The sequence below is a fragment of the Camelus bactrianus genome, chromosome 8 (genome assembly GCF_048773025.1).
Source record: "Camelus bactrianus isolate YW-2024 breed Bactrian camel chromosome 8, ASM4877302v1, whole genome shotgun sequence".
NCBI lineage: Eukaryota > Metazoa > Chordata > Mammalia > Artiodactyla > Camelidae > Camelus > Camelus bactrianus.
Window position 1 is genome coordinate 75,302,902 of NC_133546.1, and position 21,071 is coordinate 75,323,972.

At 40.8% G+C, this 21,071-nt stretch overlaps 2 protein-coding genes across 4 annotated transcripts in view; both read left to right on the forward strand.

Annotated features, from left to right (window-relative positions):
• SDHAF4 (succinate dehydrogenase complex assembly factor 4) overlaps positions 1-21,071 on the forward strand; it is a 62,145-nt gene that overhangs the window by 38,477 nt on the left and 2,597 nt on the right. The window contains exon 5 of one of the 2 annotated variants that reach the window (XR_012508771.1): positions 8,912-8,990. The gene's annotated coding sequence lies outside the window, so the exon portion shown is untranslated. Of the gene's footprint in view, positions 1-8,911; positions 8,991-21,071 lie in introns of those variants that run through there. The other variant, XR_012508772.1, reaches the window with a different exon arrangement.
• SMAP1 (small ArfGAP 1) overlaps positions 1-21,071 on the forward strand; it is a 176,340-nt gene that overhangs the window by 15,001 nt on the left and 140,268 nt on the right. Inside the window, exon 2 of one of the 2 annotated variants that reach the window (XM_074368757.1) lies at positions 8,912-8,990. The gene's annotated coding sequence lies outside the window, so the exon portion shown is untranslated. Of the gene's footprint in view, positions 1-8,911; positions 8,991-21,071 lie in introns of those variants that run through there. The other variant, XM_074368756.1, reaches the window with a different exon arrangement.

Consider the following 21,071-nt stretch of genomic DNA (forward strand, 5'->3'; position numbering starts at 1 on the left):
GAAAAGGGTGCAGCTGCTTTGAAAAATGTTCCTCAAAATGTTAAATATAGTTTAACACAGTTATCATGTGACCCAGCAGTTTCACTCCTAGATATATACCCAACAGAAATGAAAACACATCTGCACAAAAATGTGTAAGTAAATAGTCATAGCAGCATTATTCCTAATGTAATTGTTATCTTTTAGATTTTTGCTAGTTAGATTAGCAGGTGTGGCCCTTTGCTTTTAACTGATTTCTAGGCAGGAAGAGCATTTCTATGTTTACCACTTGTTTTGTTTTGTTTTCCCACTTAGGTCTTTTGCCCACTCTTTCATTTTATTTCTATCGAGGTGACTTTTTCTTATTGATCTGTTTATGAAACATATGTTACTGAAAATGAGCTGCATTTGACATGAGCGGTGGGGAGAGCTGAGATTTAGGGATCTACTTTAAGACTTGTCCAGAATTACTTGTGAAAAATTATGAAAAAATAAAGATGTCTGCTCTCACCTCTTCTATTTAACAATCTAAGTAGTCAGAATACCCTCCCCTCCAAGAAAAACTGGGAACGACCCAAATGTCCAATTTGATGAATGGATAAATACCCTGTGGTATATCCATACAATGGAATCTTATTACACAGCAGTAGAAAGAATGAAATACAGATACCTGCTACAGCATGGATAAGCCCTGAAAACCTACTATGTGAAAGAAGCCGGTAACACAAGGTCACGGGTCATATAGCTCCATTTCTCTGAAATGTCCAGAATAAAATTTACAGAAAGTACATCAGTGTTCGTCTAAGGCTAGGAGGGAGCTTGGAGGTGGTAGGGAGAATGGAGAGTGTGTGCTAATGGGGATGAGGTCTCTTCTGAGGGCCATGGATATGCTCTAAATAGATTTGGTGATGGTGGTGCAACTGTGTGACTATACTAACCACCACTGAACTGCACACATTAAAGGGGTAAATTGTATGCTTGTGAATTATGTCTTCATAAGCTGAGGGTTTTTTTAAAGGTATGTGTTTGTTAAAGTGAAATACTGGGGGAAAAAAAGCTCTGAAATTTCCAACCAATTATAGAGTTTCTGCCATTTCTTTTTTATTTTCACACTGAGGATAGATAAAGGACTGTGTTCACAAGTGCCTAGATCATTTCTTTTTTCTCTGAAGTTATGATGTTTACTTGAAATAGAACAAGGTCATTTGTTTCTGTGTGTATTCAGTTTTAGAGTTGTAGCTACATTCCTTATTGGTGTAATTCTATTTTTGAATTAAAACATTTATGTTTCCAAAATTAAAACTGTATGTGTTATCCACAGAAAAGTGCTGCTCCTCCTCTTAGTCTTTCAACTTTGTTCCCACCCAAGCTCCGCGTATGACCTACTTCATCAGTTTCTGGTTATCTTTCCTAAATTTCTTTTGTGGAGATTTTTGAGAAGCAACCAAGTGAAAAAGTAAGCACCAAAACCTGAAAATGTGGGTAGGGTATACCTTAGTGGTAGAGTCCCTGCTTAGCATGCACAAGGTCCTGGGTTCAATCCCCAGTGCCTCTAATAAATAAATAAATAAAAACTTAGTTACCCCACCAAGAACCCCCCCCCAAAAAAAACAAACAACAGAAACTGAAAAATAACAAAATTGGATGACAGAACTAATATAAAATAGGTAGACATTTATTTATATATATATATATATTTTGAAGTATATCCAGTTTACAATGTTGTGTCAATTTCTGGTGTACAGCATAATATTTCAGTCATGCATATACATATATGTATTTATTTTCATATTCGTTGTCATTATAGGTTACTACAAGATATTGAATATAGTTCCCTGTGCTATAAAGTATAAACTTGTTCATCTATTTTATATATATTAGTATCTGCAGATCTCAAACTCCCAATTTATCCTTTCCCACTCTCTTCCTCCCTTGGTAACCATAAGTTTGTTTTCAGTGTCTGAGTCTGTTTCTGTTTTGTAAATAAGTTTGTCTTTTTTTTTTTTTTAGATTCCACATATAAATGATATCATATGGTATTTTTCTTTCTCTTTCTGTCTTACTTCACTTAGAATGAGATTCTCCAGTTTCATCCATGTTGCTGCAAATGGCATTATTTTATTCTTTTTTATGGCTGAGTAGTATTCCATTGTATAGATATACCATAGTTCTTAGATTCATTAAAGGATTAAAAATCTCAGTTTAGATCACAAATCAAAACCTAAAAATAAGCACCAAATTAAACAACACATTAAAAAAAAGTGACTCAGTGTTTGAAAGTAAAAGAACAGTCAAAGATATATTAGGAGTTTGGGATTAACAGACACACATTATATATATATATAAAAGACACACATTTATATATATATATATATATATATATATATATATATATATATATATATATATATATATATATATAATAGATAACAAGGACCTACTGTACAGTGCAGGGAACTATATTCAATTTCTTGTAATAAGCTGTAATTGCAAATAATCTGAAGATATATATGTAAAAAAGATATATCAAATAAATTTACACAAAAAGAAAATGGAGACCCCCAATAGTAGTATCAGACAAGGTTGAATTAATAGGGAAAAAAAAAAAAACAATAAACTAGACAATGAAGGTCACTCTACAGTGATGAAAGGGTCCTCTACAAATGCATCCACATTGGCTCTGTGCTTCCACCTTTATTAAGATGTATGGAAGGTTATGATCACAGTATTATTGATAATAGCAAAAGACTGAAACTAGTCCCCTCCCGCCACGTTCCGTCATTAGGACTGGTTGAGTAAATGGTAGTGTAGAATACAATATGGTCCTGGGAAATAATGCACTGCTAAGGAGCAGCCTCCAGGATACACTGTGAAGCAAAAAAAAAAAAGAGAAAGATACAGGACAGAGCGTGCAGCTGGAGCCCTTGGGCTGCACATTCTCTGGAAGGACTTGCAATGGCCCTGGAGGTGCAGAGGGGCAGGGGTTAACTGGGGAACCAGAGCTCTAGGCTGAGGAGATTTAAAAAATTTTTTTTTCAAATATCCAAATAGGGTAAGAAAATTCCAACAGGCCAAGAAGATATACAGGTATACCTATATATTAGAAGGTGTATACCATCTTAACCCTATTTGAATTTTCCCTATATGCAGACACTATCTTTTCAATTTAAAAAGAATCATTTTAAAGAGGTTTAAAAGATGAAGATCCCTTCCAGACCTGAAATTATATCATCATTATGCATAACACTGTTCAGTAGAGAACGTCCAAAAAAATCCATTGTAAACTGCGGTGTGAACATTAGCAAATGGTTGTTCGTGTGATTTGAGCCTTAGGCAGTACTGCCTATTAAACCATGTGTTTCATTTTGTCACCAGAGATTTGGATATCAGAATGTATATCCATAACCAGAGAATAAATCTGGTTTTGTCTTCCCAAGGTGAAATGATTAGACTACAAAGGCCAGTTTCTTGGAGTATATGGGAAAGTTTCAGATGAATGCCACCTTCCCTAATGTGGAGAAGGCTTCACAATGCAGTAGAAAGTACCTTCCTGGGGAAGAGTATAGCTCAGTGGTACAGTGCATGCCTAGCATGTATGAGGTCCTGGGTTCAACTCCCAGTGCCTCCACTAAAAAAAAATTACTACCCCCCCCCTAAAAAAACCCAAGTATGTTGCTTTTTTAATCAGGTTTTTTTTTTTAATTTGATTTGTTTGAATTCTTACTACTTAACTTCTGTGTGACCTTGAGCAAATCACATTGTCTCTTGCAATCTAAGATTCCTCTTACAAAGGGGAGGACTTACTTACTAGTCTCGCAAGGGGATGTAGGGATCCAATGAGGTAATGGATATGGAGATAAAATCCCTAATCAAGTTTAAGGGAGTATTAAAGGTTTCACTACTCAGCACATGTAGGTCATATATTGAAAACATCCTAAACAGGAGTAGCCTGGTATTCAGCAGTCAGCTTTCCGGAGGTTTCTGAAAGGACAACCACTGAGCAGCCTCAGTGGACCTGCTGGCGCAGAGCATGTGGGGACACGTCGCTTACTACATATGTGAAGCCTTAATGAAACACATGAAGGAAGCTATTTGTCAGATCCCCGAGTTTAAGGCACAGAAATACTCGGGGCAAGATGTCAGGGACTTCAGTTACTGGGATCTGAGACTCACTGTTGTGACAAACATCCCACTACATCTTGCCTTGGGAAAATTGTCATTTCAAAGGCTGCTGAAGAAGAGAAGGGATCAAAAGATAATTTTAATAACTCAGAACCCAGATTAATGTTTGAGAAGTCCCTTTCCATGTGTGATCCCCGAGGAAAGGAATAAAGGGAATTTTTACTCAATGAGGCAGAGACAGCAGGTGGATCAGAGCCGGCCTGGGCAGTTCCCGAGGGCCTTGGTCAGAGCCAGGAATGGGAACCCAGTGTATGCCTTCCTGTGCAATTTTGCAGGCACACGCTGACACGTAAACCTGTGTCTCCAAAGATGCACTAAAGCTTTTATGCATTAAAAGTTAGTAGTATGGCCAGAGGTATTGCTTAATAATTCAGCACATGCATTAACTTAAGAAGGGTTTAAAAGTCATTTATTGGAAAGAATGATTACTGTCAGCCCATTTTCAGTGGGTGATTTTATTATCATTTTATGCCAAATGTTATCATTTCTTTTTTATACTTTCTTTTATGTCCAATAGACTATCTTTATGAGACAGCTTTAATAAGATATTTCTTAATTACTTTTTTACCTCTCTGAGCTTTCTCACTCCTCTGCTGTTCCTTGTTCCCTCGAGTATGTAACAGAGTTTCATCGACAAGAAGTGAAGCAGAGGTTTAGAAAAAAATGTTCCTTGTCCGATGCAGGCTTGGGAAGACTAATAGAAAAGGAACTTGTGTTGAAAAGAAAGTGAGGACTGGATATTAGTGGCCAGTGAACTTAATATGCACAACAGAATGATAGATGCTTAAAAAAAAAAAGGCAAAATAAACTTAGTTTCCATATATGGAAATGAAGCACTTGGATCACAGGAAAGAAGTAGTTCTGTTTTCTGTTGATTCAAGCCACAACTGAGATAAAGAGGTCAATTTGGAAACCCATCATCTAGGGATACATGGAGAAGGGCCACCAGAACAGAGAATCAAGAGACTGTCACGGGAGGAAACACAGAAGGTGTCTGGGAGGACTGGCCTGAGGAAGAGAATGGAAGAGGGAAACAGGACAGCAGCCTGAAATGAGACAACGAGCCACTAAGTAAAATAGAGTGTAAACTTGGGTTATATTTTCCCACAGAACTAGGGCTCCTATGCAGAAACCAGAGGAAAGTACATTATGCATTAAATTATTTAAAATTATGTTCTAGCAGATAGACCTGTCTGAAAATGGATTATGCTGTCTTGGAAAGTAGCCATTTCCCCACCATTCGGGTCCAAGATGAAGGGGCATCTGTCAGGGACACCGCAGAGCATCACTTTCTAGTGGAACTTCGTTCAGTGATGAAGCTGTCCCAGATCGGTCCTAGATGGTGGCCACTAGCCACACGGGGCAAAGAGCCCTGGGAATAAGACTCATATGACGAGGCACTGAATTATTTTAAGTAATCATCATTTAAAGAGCCCTCTGGGCCCAGTGGCGACCATGTTGGAGAGCGCGGTTATAGGCTAGGAGAAGTTGCTGCATTGAGCTGGAATGTGGACTAAGCCACCTCTGAGAGCGCCAATCTAACCTCCTGATGCTCCCCTCACCCCACTGCAGTAGTGCTAAATTGCTTCTGTTCCCCTGAACGCACAGTGCTATTTCATACTTGTAAATGTTTTCTCTGCGTGGACTGCCTTCCTCCAGTGTGTTCTACTTTTCCTCATCCTTCCCTCCATTCTCAGTCACTCTTCTCCTGGAAAACCTTTCCCAACATGCGCAACACTTACGTCTTCCGTGTCTGGGACATGGATTTCTTATCAGATGCATCATGCAGCATTCCAACCCTCTGTTTACTTCTCCCTCTCACCCGCGTGCTTTGAATCTGTTAAGGAAAGGGCAGCTTGGCTCCCGGAGCAGTGCTGCTGAGCAGAGACGGTGTGTGAGCACACCTGATATGCCACCAAACACGTGTATTTTACAAAGTGATACCCAAGAAATTGCCAGTTAAGGGGAGATGTTACAACTTATCAACCATAGGTAAGGATAAAGGAGTCGAGGTTTTAAAATATTTTGTACAATATCATGCAAAAAAAAAAGTGGGTAGAAGAAATTGACATACCATCATATTTTAACACTCTCCTCACTCCTCATTCCTGAACATCGCCGTGTCAAGTTAAATACGGTTACTTTGGAAGAATTTTAATTAAAGTTCTTAGAGCCACAAGGGAGCATGAGGTACTTCCTGCCTTTTAGCAGTGAGATCCAAAAAGGCTAAATAAATGTCCCAAGTTTATTCAGCGAGGAAGTGTCATAGTTGACTTTATTTATTTATTATTTTTAAGCTTTTGGTGGTGAGGGGGTAATTAGGTTTATCTATTTTTTTTAATCGAGGTACTGGGAATTGAACCCAGGACCTCCTGTAGGCTAAGCACACACTCTAACCCTGAGCTATACCCTCCCCCTCACAGTTGACTTTAAAACCAGATCTCCTATTTATTAAGAAAGGATGTCTCTGATATCCTAGTTGTTATTTTAAAATTAAGTATGTTCTAGTTTTCCTGGCTCCAAAATAATACTTGTTTTTTTTTTTTTAAGTAAAAACATTGGAAAATACAGAAAAGAATAGAAAAGTATTTTTGAAAAAAGAGAATACCCATCACCTGTAATTTCTAAATGCAAAGGTTCTGTCAGGGCGCACTACCAAAGACCACCAGAAGCACAGCTGGAGTTGAGTAGGTTGAACTTATGACTCACTGCCGTGAGGGAGAACACACACCATGGAGAACCACAGGGTCTCCCAGTAAGAGAATGTTAGAGAGAATGTATTGTGCAATTTATTCCTTGGTTGAGTGATGCAGGGGAGGGTCTAGGAAGGGGAGAAGGGGCTTTGATGTGGACTTGTTCCTGTCGGAGAGCAAGACAGTTCTGTGACTGGGCATCTCAGGTCTTACATATAAGGATAGGAAAGGACAGATGAGAATGAGGATAAAGTTGTAACTGATGAAGAAGAAGCAGTCCCTCACCTTGTCTAAGGGATGGGGTGTTTGTGGGTAGCTCATTGACCTTGCTTTTGTCTGCTCTTAGACAAAATTATCAAGTGGCTTTACTTGTCTCATTTCATCATGGTCTCAGAGTAAGCTTGTCTGAAGTTGGTGCTCTCTGAGATGCTGTATGTCTAACTGGAATATTATGTGGCCCAACTGTGTCAGGCGAGTTCTGAAAATCAGGGACTGCTGCTTTTTGTCTTTCTTTCTCAATTCAATTATTCATTCAATAAATATATATGGGAGGGACGGTAGAGCTCAGTGGTAGAGCATGTACCTAGCGTGCACGAGGTCCTGGGTTCAATCCCCAGTACCTCCATTTAAAAAAAAAAAACTGTTGAGGAGGGTATAGCTCAAGTGGTAGAGCACACGCTTAGCATGCATGAGGTCCTGGGTTCAATCCCCAGTGCCTCCTCTAAAAAATAAATAAAAACCTACTTACCCACCCCAACCAAAACCAAACGAGCAAAAACCAAATAAAATGCTGGCTTAAAAAATTAAAAAACAAAAAACAACTAATAATAAATGAATAAGCCTAATTACCTGCCCCAAAGAATAAATAAGTACATATATATAAAGATGTATATTTATATATAAGTAAATATATAACATATATTTATATAAATTTACATAATATATGTTATAAATATATAAAATATGTATATAAATACTTATTTCTATATATAAGTATATATTTACATACATAAGTATATATTAATGTATATAAATAAAAATGTATATAAATATATATTTAGAAATATATTCTAGAGAGAGAGAGAGCACTTGTAACTCAGATAAACGAGTCAGGACGTAGTGAATAGAACATGGTCCACATTCTCCTGGGGATTAGATGCTAACTTGGGGATTTAACTAAGCAAACAAACAAATATATGAAACAAGGTGGGGTAGCACTGACCTTCGCAGCCATGTGCTAGGAAGAGACAAAGAACAAGGGAGCGGCCCAGTGGTAGAGACTCTGTCTTAGGGAAGGCCACTTTTGAGCCAATCTGAGCAGAGATCCATACTAAGTGGAGGGTAAACGGTGAAAGGTCTGAGAGGAAAGCGCTCCGAGGAGGAGGAACAGCGATTGGAAAGTCCCTGGTGGGGAGGGGTAGGGTCCCTATGTTTGAAGAACAGCCAGGAGGCCAGTGGGGCGGCGCAGGATGGATGGAGGGGTCTGTGGGAGGAGAGACGGCCCAAGGGAGGGGCCGGGGAAGGGAGGTCAGATCATTTAAGATTTTGTAAGCAATGATGAAGTGTTTAGACTTAGAATTTCTAAGTGTAATGGAAGTCATTGGAGGGCTTTGAGCAGGCAGGGAACATGATCTGGCTTCTATTTGTAAAGGATCACTCTGACTTATAAGGGGAGGGTATCTACAGGAGGGCAGCAGGGCAGAGGCATGTAGTAAGCTGGGAGACCACTTAAAATACAAGTAAAAGTTAAAGTTAAAACACAACTTCATTGGTCCAGGTGGGAGACCATGCACCGTTCAGTATGGTAGCCACGGCTTACATGTAGTGGCTGAGCCTTTGAAATGTGGCTGGTCCAAGTTGAGATGGGCTTTAAGTGTAAAATACATATGGCACTTGGAAGACAGCTGGGAAAAAAAAAAAATGTAAAATGTCTCTTTTATATTTTTATATTTATTACACATTGAAATAATAAAAATTTGGTATATTTGGTTAAATAAAATACATAATTGAAATTGATTTCATTTCCTTCTTTTTACCTTTTTTTACATGACTACTAGAACATACATGTGTGGCTCGTGTTATCTTTCTATTGGACAGCACCGGTCTAGAGTCCTCCCGTGAAGGTGCTGAGGAAAGGTAAGACACATGATGTATTCCCATGTCATGCTGGTGTTGTTGGAGATAAACTGAGTGTGAGCGAAAGAAAGGAATCAAGGATGATTCCAGGCTTTGAACTTGAGCATCTGGGTGAATAGAGGTGCCATTTACTGAACTAGGGAGTGTTAGAGTAAGAGCAGGTTGGGGGCACAGGGAATCAGCGTTCAATTTTGGACATGCTAAGTTTGAGATTTCAATTAGAAATCCAGGTGGAGATGTGTATGTGCAGTAGGCAGTTAAAGGGAGAAGATCGGAGTGGAGATGTAACTTTGAGAGTTGTAGGCAGATACATGATGCTTGAAATCCAGGGACTTGATGAGATCACTGCGGAAATAAGAATATGGAGAAAAGCAGCCGTCTAAGGACTACATCTGGGAGCTCTAGGGAAAAAGGAGTCGGTTGGGGAAAAGTCCATGAGAGTGTAATATCCCAGATGTCAAATGGAGAAAGTGTGTGAAGATTACAGGCGGGATCTGCCCTATCAGATGCTGCTGAGAGGTTCAGTAAGAGGAGGACCGAGATGTGAGCGTTGGGTTTGAAGATGCGGATCAGACCATGGTCAGTGACGTGGGGATGAGTCCTGATGTGAGTGAGTGCAGAGACGGTGGGAGGTGAGGAAGAGGACACAGTGATGAAAGTCCGCCCCGGAGTTTAGAGCGGAGAGATTCGGGGTTTCTCCAGGGCAGTGTGGAGTCTACGAGTGAGAGGGATGGATCTGGTGGAGAGGTTGTCCTAGATCGGAGCCCACCTTCTCCTTCCGCGCTGACGGAAGGACACTGTGCAGGTGAGCGGGGAGCTGGGGCTGGGGAGGGCACTTGGAAGTTCTCTTCAGATCGATTTCCGTTTCTTAGTGAAATAAGCAACTAGCCACCCACCGAGGCCTAAGATGGGGAGACAGTGTTGAAAGTGTGAGAAATAGTCACCTTGAAGAATGGTAGGGCGATATTTTTAGGGAAGATTTTAGTTCCCGGATTACTCACTGTCGGCCTCTCCAGCACTAGCCCTTCCGTAAGATGCAGTGATTCCAGCATCCATGTACGTAATCTTCCCAACACTGGCCTCTCGATCCTTGCTCCCTCGTCCAGTGATCTCTCCTTCCATCACCCTATCTTTTCCTCCACTAAGGTGATACCCTAGACTCTAGACAACCCAGGTCACTATGTAAATGATGACATTTACCAAAAATGGCGATGCCTCATCATTTCAGTTTCAAGCACTCCGCTTTTCCGCCATCCCCTTCCAAAGTTTTAGTTTATTCCCTCTAGTACCCCAATCCCAGCCACCCTTCACTCTGTCCCCACAACCTTTCCATTGTCCCTCGCTCCACTCCCGCCTCAGCCCCTGACTCACCCAGCGCGATGCCTTGATAAACCAGATAAACCGTAATCACCCCCTCAAGCATAGCCACCACTTGCTGTCCCCGCCTGTCCCTTCTCCCTGCTCGCAAGCAGCGCCCCAGCAATTATCCATGTCTCTCTAGTGTCTTCACGTTTTCTTTCATTATACAGAACGTGCAATCACTTCTCCCATCTTAATAAGCACCATTTTTAAAATCCTACTTCCACCACTACTGTGCTTTCTCTCTTTCCCTGTGTAGAACAAAAAGTCTTCAAAGAGTTGCCTGTATTCACCGTTGCCAAGTCCTTTGCTCGAATTTTCTCTAGAACCCTCTGTCATTATCCTTCCCTTACCACCCGCTGAAATCCCCACCTTGCAGTCTGATTATTTATTCTCAGTCCTCATTTCACTCCGTTGATGAGGGATTTCATCGTATTTCATCCTTGTCTTCACTTGACTTCTAGGACAGTAGAATTTTCTGATTTTTCTTCTATCTCATTGCCTACTCCTTCCAAACACCAGAAAGTTCAGACCTTGAACTTTTAACCTCTTTCTTTTAACCTCCATTCACCCCTTGGTGATTGGATTCAGCATCATGGTATTAAATTCCACATGTATGCTTCTGAGCCCCAGATTTTATCACTGACCCAGGTCTGTCTCCTGACTTCCACGCTTATGAATATAACTTCCTACTCAACACTTCCCCTTGAGGGTCTCATTGGCATTGCAAATCTAGCCTGTTCCAAACTGACATTCAACCCCCCTAAATCTAGTCTTCCTCATCCTGGGCTGACGACCGTTTCACCTTACCAGTTGTTCAGGCCAGAGGCCTTGGCGTCATCCTTGACTGCTCTTTGTCTCATATCTCACATCTGATGTCTTAGAAAATCTGTCCACTTCTCCCATCTTGGGCCACGCCCAGGTCTTCCCTGACTGCCCCAGAGTGAGCGGTTTCATATCTTGTGCTCTACTGGTCTGTGATACACTATTTGCATGTAAAGAAGAATAAGAGGGTGTAAGGGAATAGGAAGAAGCTTTCTAAGCAAAAGAAAATAAAAGCAGGGAAGAGGAAAACCACATATTCGGAGGACTGCTAGTGTTCAACACAGCTGGGGCAAAGGATGTAAGAGATGAGGCTGGAGAAGTACGCAGTGTTACAGAAGGCCTCTCTTATCAAGTGGGCGGTGTGACTATTTCACAGTCAGTGATGAAGCCTTGGAAAGCATTCAGTGTGGGGAAACTTAAGCAGATGTGTGTTGGAAAGGTTACTCTGACGGCAAAATATAAGCGAAGGTAGGCAGGACACACACCTGAAATGAGGCCGGCTCCCTGGAACAGAGAAAGAAGGCGAGACCGAGAGATGGTGAAAATAGACTCCCTTTGATTGAGTATAGCACTGAACATGGGGAAAGGAGGGGTCTTCTGTCCCGGATGTGTTCAGATGGCAGCACTGCTCCCTGAGATGGCACACGGCAACAAGTGTAGAGGAGGGTGATGGGTTTCTGCTAGACAGATGCTTCCAGGTCCAGGGACACCTCATTGAAGACATCCAGAAAGATGTACATTTCATGGATCAGGAGCTCTGGCGAGGACTTGGGCTGAGATGTGAGTTTAGGAGTTGTTTGAACACACACTACTTTGTCCTAGCCTGGGCATGGGAATCGCTCAGCAGTGGTACCCGCGGGAGATAAAAATCAATCCAAGGCTGATAGTAGGTGTGTATGGAGGAGAGGAACCCCTGAAGGGTCATGGGGATTGGAGGGAAGATGAGAACCAGGAGAGGGTGGTGTCTCAGAAATCAGGGGAGGAGTTTCCAGAAGGGGAGGGATCATCAGGTAAGGTGAGGATTGTGTTAGCTCAGGCTGCCGTAACCAAATGCCATGGACCGGGGGTGGGGGGACCTCTTACTGGCTTCCAAACAGTTGCCTGCTCAATCTGTCCTCACGTGGCAGAGAGAGGCATACAGACAGAGACACAGACTTCTCTTTTGCTTCTTCTAAGAATGCTAATCCAATCATCCAAACCCAATTACCTTCCAAGGTCCCACCTCTAAACACCATCACATTGAGGGTTATAGCTTAAACCTGTGAATTTGTGGGAGACGTAGACATTCAGCCCACAGCGAAGAGTAAACGGCTTTATTTTGATTTGACAGGCAAGAAGCATTTGGTGAAATCAACTGTACTTCAATTAAAAAAAAAGTATTTGGTGGCTTTGGTCAGAACACACTTCTGATTGTGAGTTGTGAAGTTGTGAGTGCAGAATTCTGATGGCAGATAAAGGGCAAAGTCAGAAGGCCAAGACAGTGACCTCCGTCTAGCACTCCTGTACCTGGTTTCTCAGAGAAGGAGAAAGATGGGAATGTATTTGTCTACAAAGGATGCAGACCTGCTTCAAAATGGAAAGATTTGAGGGAGGGAGGATATAGCCCAGTGGTAGAGTTGCACAAGGTCCTGGGTTCAATTCCCAGTACCTCTGTTTAAAACAAAAAAAAAGAAGCAAATAAATAAACTTAAATTTACCTCCCCCCCATTAAGAAAACAAACAAAAAGGAAACAAAAAAATTCAAAAAAATTTTTTAAAAGATGGAGAGATTTGAACATGCACACAGGCATCTAGACGGTGTCAGTTAAGAATAGTATAAAAATTTAAAAATACTGGAGAGAAAAGAGATGCCTAAGGTCTTTCAGGGAACAGAGAAGAATTTCACTAAGAGAAAGAAGAGCTGAACTGATAGCAAGATGGCCTCTGGGGATCAGAGAAGAGGAAGTAAGTTTGGGCCAGACACAGCAAACATGTGGGTGTGAGCAGGGCCAGCCCCATGGGCATGTGACTGCAGTGGCCTCGGGCTCACTCTCAGAAGGAGCCCTGGGGAGGAGGGCACAGCTCAGTGGTAGAGCACATGCTTAGCATGCATGAGGTCCTGGGTTCAATCCCCAGTGCCTCCTCCAAAAATAAAGAAAGAAACCTAGTTACCTGCCCCCACCAAAAAAAAAAAAAAAAAAAAAAGGAGCCCTTTGCTTCGTCTAATCTCTGCCATGTCCACTTAAAAATTCTCAATAGCGTTATCTTTGAACTTGCATTTCATACATGAAGTCCAATGGTACTATAACTCATGCACAGAACAAAAGAGAGACGCCTGGTTGCGGTGTGCACACGCTCAAGTTCAAGCCCATAGGCAGTTGTCTTGGCTGCCTGACAGTCCTGCACACCCCAGACACAATCCAGGGAGCATGGGACCCTAAAGTGGTGCCTGGGGCTGGGACCTGGGTCCAGACAGGCAGCGGCATTGTGGCAGTAGCTCCAGTGGGTGGTGGTGGAGTTCAGCATGGAGGCAGCTGACTCCAGGACCCCAACTCTCCAACATCTGCACAAAGACTAACTTTTCTGCATGAAAACTGGTATAGGAACTGTTGCTGCTCGGGCAGGAAACTGTAAAAAATTAATGCAAAATAGAAGTTTATACACGGGCATTGCATTAAAGCGTATAATGCCCAGGAAGTCATAAAAATACTTCAAAGAGTTCAGAATTCCTGGTTTTGGAAACTACTGCAACCCTGCCAAGCAAACATCCATAAAATTGTCATTGTATAAATTGATATTTGAAATTAAATTCAGACAACGCAAAACTGATTTGTACGACGAATTAAATCTTTTTAGAAAAATTGCACCATCTGCTCTAGACATACTGAAATTTATATTTCAAAGGAATTTATCAGAAATCGATCTCAATGTTGTCATAGCCTATAAAGTACTCTTAAGAGCTCCCAAGACAGTTGCATCAACAGAAAGATCTTGCTCGCCATGAAAAATTATACAAAATTGATTGCAATCTTGTATTTGAGAAGAGCATGTTGATTTCAATTATACCAACTGAAAATGAAGTTGCTGAAAGTAAAAATTGTGCCAACGCAATAAATGAACTTGTAGAAAAGGGAACCAAAATAACCTCGTGCTTAGAATGTCACATTAAAAAATATTATTTATTGTAGTATATACAATTATATCAAATATATATTTTTTGCAATTTGTAAGTTTCTGTTTTATTCATGTGTCATTATTACTCCTAATATATATAGTAATTAATAAAATATTTTTAAAAGAAGAAGCTTTATATTTTAATACCTGTAACTGCACTTTTTTTTCTTGCTTTTAAAAAATAAAGGGGCCTGCCTTTTCATGTTGAATTGAACCCTGCAAATCATGCAGCTGAACCTGGGTGTGAGGATGGGATGTTGAGGGAGCCCAGGCCTCGTATACTCAGTTTCTTTTTTTCCTTCTGAAAACTGGAGCAAGGAAAGGGGGCTTGTAGGGGAATAGAAGCAGGGTGGTTCCTGAGTGTTGGCTCCAGGGTGAATTTTAAAGGTTTAAAATGTTACGTGGGAAAAAGAAAAACAAAAAACTTAAAAAAAAAAATAAAGATAAAATAAAACATTATGCGGGGAATCAATCAGGTAATGCAGCACTTTGTTCGAGGGCTTTAAAATACTTTCAATATAATAATTTCCATGAGCTTTTTTATTACTTCAGCTATACTATTCATTTTATGACCAGTCTTAAAGAAAATTGCATCTGGGAATTATTCTATTTCCACCAAAACACCTGCTGGGTTTAATACCATGTTGTGAAAAGTGGACTACAATTAGCTTGACGTGATGTGAAATAAATGGTGTGCTAAGGTCTCAACTGATGTAGACGACGGAGAATACACGTACAAGTGTTGTGTAAACTGTAAAGCCTTGTAGGTACTATAGTCACTACATGTAGTTTTAGTAGATGATCTACAAAATGTGAAGTTTAAAAATATATTTTTAAAAATTGAAGTATAGTCAGTTACAATATGTCAGTTTCTGGTGCGCAGCACAATGTGCCAGTCATGCATAGATAATACATATATTCGTTTTCATATTCTTTTTCATTAAAGGATTTTATAGGATATTGAATATAGTTCCCTCTGCTATACAGAAGAAATTCGGTTTTTTATCTATTTAAAATTGTGTTTTTGTTTACAAAAGTAGACTTCTCCAGATTATAAAATTGGCATGTGTTCTTTGTTGAAAATTTGAAAATTTTGTTACATAGAGAAAAAGATTACTCACAGGTCCTTCTTTCAAAGTCTATTACTGTTATCAATTCAGTATGTTTTCTTACAGATTTTCCCTAGCAAATTAATTAGAATGTAGCTGTGATCATATAGTTATGTGTAATATAGATTCCTTATAAAAATCATTATAATATTTATATGATTGCCCATTATGTTGCTCTGTCATGCATGATTTATCCATTTACCTATTGTTGGACATTTAGGTTGTTTTCAACTTATTTTGTAGTTTTATATAACTACCCGAAGAGTCCTCACTGACTTTCACTGCAGTTAAAAATGTTTCTAAAATTGAACTAAATTTAACCATATTCCATTTCTCTGCCTGTCCCCCCCTTTCCCTGTTTTTTAACAAACACACAAAAATATGAGTCACTGACCTATTTGAATCTTAGTTACTAAAACCGTTATGCATAAAAAAAGTTATTCTTGAAGGATGAGAAAACTCCTCCACTAAGGCTAACCTCCCTGCAAATTACCTTTATGAACTTATTTTCTGTTATTTGGCCTCACAATGAAAATGCCTGAGAATTTCCTAAGGAAAGGCAGAGATTCAGGTAGTGCATGAGAGGTGAATTAATCACTGCAGGAGAAAACTCAAGGCTGGAAACAGGCTGACAGTCCCTGACAGATATAACAAGCTGCTTTCTGTCACCTCTCAACTATTTAAATGTAAATAGGTCATTTGGAAGCACATTTAGATTTTCCCAAATAACCAGTCAAACCAGAACTGTTTCACTCTCCCTGTATTCACTTCAATCTAACCGTTATGGGCCGTTCCAGGATATTTATTTTCTGATCCGGAGCCTTGAACGAGGTAAAGCACTTTGCAAATGCCTTACTTGTATTTGGGATTAATTTACTCCCACAATAGAATCTGGCTTGTTAGAGCCTCAGGTACGTCCGAAGATTACTGAAATGAATAATACACTAGAAAGAAACAAGAATAGACTAAATGAGGCAGAAGAACAGATCAGTGAGCTAGAAGACAGAGTAGTGGAAATTGCTACCACAGAACAGAAAAAAGAGAAAAGAATGAAAAGAAATGAAGAGAGTTTGAGACCTCTGGGACAATATAGAGTGCATTAACATTCACATTACAGGGGTCCCAGGAAGAGAAGAGAGAAGGTGCCCAAGGAAATGGTTGAAGAGATAATAGCTGAAAACTTTCCTAATCTGGGGAAGGAAACAGTCACCCAATACAGGATTAACCCTGTATTAACAGTATTAAGAAGAGCACACTGAGACATATTCTAATTAAAATGTCAAAAATTAAAGATAAAGAGACTAAAAGCATCAAGGGAAAAGCAACAAATAACATACAAGGGAACACCCATAGGGCTATCAGCTGATTTTCCAGCAGAAACGCTGCAGGCCAGAAGGGAATGGCATGTTATATTTTAAATGATGAAAGGGGGAAATTTACAACCAAGAATATCCCATCCAGCAAGGCTCTCATTCAGATTTGATGGAGAAATTATAAGCTTTATAGATACATCTGAAGAAAATTCTATGTTACGTACACCCCTGAGATATTTGCTGTTTCACCAGGAGCTCAGCTGAAAAGCTTGGTGGAGTAAACTTTTTGTCTTTTTCTCCCCATGAGTTTTCCACTAAACGGCTGGCCTTTTCGAAAGTGAGGTTGACTAACCACTTCTGAGATTTGAGAAGGGACTAATTAGTATTGTGGGTTGACTGGAATCGTATCTATTTTTATTTAAAAAAATCACATACCGAGAAGCACTTGTTTTGTGACTTGCTTGTAAAATTCCCTTTCACCATCCACAGCATGACTGTGCGGCTGATGTGCAGGAACAGAGCTCAGGCTGCTTTGTCCCTGCTGGAAACGGGACCCATTGTAGTCAGGGTCACTCAACATCGTGATTTTACACAGATTTCCAGGTTGAGGCCAGAGATAACAGGAACCCTGACCTCTTGTTTTCACAGATGCGTCTTCATTAATTTTTCGTGGTAGAGGCTAGGACAAAGATTTGTTTGCAGGTCTTTCCTTTGGGGCTTGAACACCATGAAGGCAGGCACAATCTAAGGAGGCTTCATGGGGAAATTGAGGTTAGAATTGGCCAAAAGTGGCTGTGGCTGTAGGACTGTAGGAATGCGGAGGGGCTATTACAGGCTGAGGGAATCAAACAGACAAGCATGTGAAAGCTGGAATGAGCCTGAAAGATGGGTAAAATTAGCTAGACAGAGAAGGCTGGGACATGGAGAAGGCTGGGACATGGAGAAGAAGGTCGCAGCAAGAACGAAGCCCAAGCAGAGAGTGAGCCTGACTAGAAGGAACGGGACGTGGTATCCCGTGGTGAGAACTCACGTAGGCTGGACTTGATGGGAAGGATGGAGTTATGATAGGTTCCCCAGCAGAGGACGACTGTGGTAGATTGTCACCCTCCTTAACTCCCAAGGAACCACTCCTCCCAGCATCCATGCTTCTATATGGATAAAGACTCCCTCCCATCTCTTCTCCCACATTGACTCTGAGTTTGGACACATGACTTGCTTTGGTCAGGAGGATATCAGCCAACATAACTGTAGTGTGTTGGAGTTTGTCCTTTTGGAATTTTGCCTTTGCCAAGTGAGTGAGCCCAGGCAAGCCTCCCTGAGGGAAGAGACAGAGGAAACACATGAAGAGAGAGACCTGGCAGTTAATCTTTCTAGTCATCCCAGCTGAGCCTCCAGACAGATGAGTGATGCCATCTTGGACCATCCCTCCCTTTGAGGGACTAGATGATTACAGCTGCACAAGTGACCTCCGCTGAGATGATGGAAGAACCATCCAGTTGAGACTAGGCAGATTGCTGACCTATAGGACTCTGAGCAGTAACATGATGGTTGTTTTAAGCCACTAAGTTTTGGGGTGGTTTATTACACAACAATAAATACATGATTAAGATGAAAGGTCTTCTCTTCTCTTGCTGGCTGCTCCCTCTTGGTCACCTGGGCAGATTCATCATCCTTAGCTTGTACCAATACTTAATAAATATGGATGTTCCTCAAGGCTTGGTCCCAGGCCCTCTTTGTTTTCACTCACTTCTCCCTCCTGCAATTTCACCCACTTCCAGAGCTTCTTTAATGTGGTAATGAATCACCACTCACCTACTTTTGACCAGTAGTTTATGCCTGCAGCTCTGCCCTGGTCTCTATGCTCCAGACTCAGATATCCTACCACCAGCCCAAGAGCTCCATCTGTGTATTTCAAAGGTGCCTCGGACTCATGATCACTCCAAAACAGATTCAGTTTTGGTGGTCTGTATATTTCTAGAAATTTGTCCATTTCTTCTAGGTTGTCCAAGTTATTGCCATATAGTTGTTCAAAGTGTTCTCTTATGATTTTTTGCATTTCTGTAATATTTCTTTCTTCCTTTCTTTTTTTCTGATGATGACGTTTAAGATCTATCCTCTTAATGAATTTCAAATATGCAACACAATATCGTTAACTAGAATCATGTTGCTGCATATTATGTCTCCAGAGAATACTCACTTCAGAGTCATACCTCCTTCACCCTTACTGCCCCTTGTCCGTGACTAGGTCTTGTTGATTTTACTTTCTCAACACATCTCAAATCCGCCCACTTCCTACCATCTCCATAACCACTGCTCTAATCCAATTACCATCATCCCATCCAGACCTCTGCCAAAGATGCCAGCTACTCTCCCTGTGTCCACCTTGCATGCATCCAATCTGTTCCTTACACTGCTGCCAGGAATGTTTGTTTCTCAAACATAAATATGATCATGTCAGTCCTGAGTGTTAAACACTCCAAAAACTTCCTATAACTCTTGGAATAAAGACTGAAATGACAGTTGTGACCTGAAAGGCTGTGTAAATATGGATTCTCCAAGAAGCAGATACCAAAATGGGATTAGATGGGAAAGACATTTATTAGGGAGAATGTCTATGAAGACTGATGATTGGATAAAGAAGATGTGATGTATATAAACTATGGACTACTACTCAGCCATAAAAAAGAATGAAATAATGCCATTTGCAGCAACATGGATGGACCTGGAGATTATCATACTCAGTGAAATGAGTCAGACAGAGAAAGACAAATACTATATGATGTCACTTATATGTGGAATCTTAAAAAATGATACAAATGAACTTATTTACAAAACAGAATGGGTCTCACAGACAGAAAACAAACTTATGGTTACCCAAAGGATAAGATGGGGGTAAGGATAAATTAGGAGTTTGGGATTAACATATACACACTACCATACATAAAATAGATAAACAACAAGGACCTACTGTACAGTACAGGGAACTGTATTCAATATCTTGTAATAACCTATAATGGAAAAGAATCTAAAAAAGAATATATACACATATATATGTATAACTGAATCACTATGCTGTACATCTGAAACTAACACAGCATGGTAAATCAACTATACTTCAATAAAAAAGAAAAGAATAAAGGGGAGAGTGATGGAGAATGTGGGAGAGCTTTCAGACTATGATGCAAGTCTAACACCCATGATGGGGGGCAGAAGGGTGCGAGGAAGGAGGTCTGGGCAGGAAGATGCTCAGATTGTAGCAAAGTTCTGAGAAGGTCTGGGCCAGCCCAATGTTGGCCGTTGAAGGTCTCTTGTCTCATGGTGGCATCCTTCCCCCACCCTCGTACCCCATGCTGGGGCTCAGTCATTGGCAACAGCCCAGGGGGAGGGTGGCCTCATTGTGAACACAGTGGTGGACCCATGTTGTCAATCAGCTCCGCTCCCTGGTGGCAGGAGCTCAGAGTCGTGCACAAGGCCCCATATGGTTTGACCCCTTCCTATTTCCCCAGCCTCCCCTGGTACCATGCTGCCCTTTATGGTCTCAGACTCTCTGTACAAGTCTTTGGTTACTGCCTCAAACAATGATTGTTACATGTTTCCAACTCCCTCCCCAACACAGACACCAGTTTATGCCTGTCAGTCTTTTGGTCTTCAGCTCAGGTGTCTCTTTGTTTAGAGATTTCCACGATTGGGGTCTAATCTCCCCTTTTTTTATGCTCTCATAGCACTGTGTTCCTTTCTTTCATCACATGATTTGTGTGGTTATTTGTTTATTGTCTGTCTTCTTCCCCAGACTGTGAGGTACTTATGAATAGAAAATGTGTCTTTTTTACTTGGGGCTAGATCTCTAGTGACTAGCAATAGGACATGTTCACAGTGGTTTTGTTGAATGAATGAATGGATGGATGTAAGAAAAGATACTCAATGTACCTGCTGGTACCTTGGGCACTTTTGGTCTGTTCGGTAGCTTTTTCTGCCTGGAGCTGATGAAAAGTTCATGACCCTGCTCTTTGACGTGAGGGCTACAGATTCAAGAAAATGGCATTGGGTTAATTAGGGTCAGGGGAAGAATGGAAACAAACAGGCCCACCTGGATGTAAGGAGCTGATGAACCAAATTATAGCAGACACTTTAAAAGAAGAAATGAAGTGAGTAGTTCATTTATTGGATATTTCATTTATTTAGAATGAATCAAGGGTAACTCTGAGGTCTAGAGTCAGGTGATTGGGATCATGGCAGGGAAGACAGAAGGGAGAGCCTGAATGAGGAGGAAGATGAGTTTGGTTTTGAAGACATGGATTTCTGAATGAAGCCAGGCTATCCTA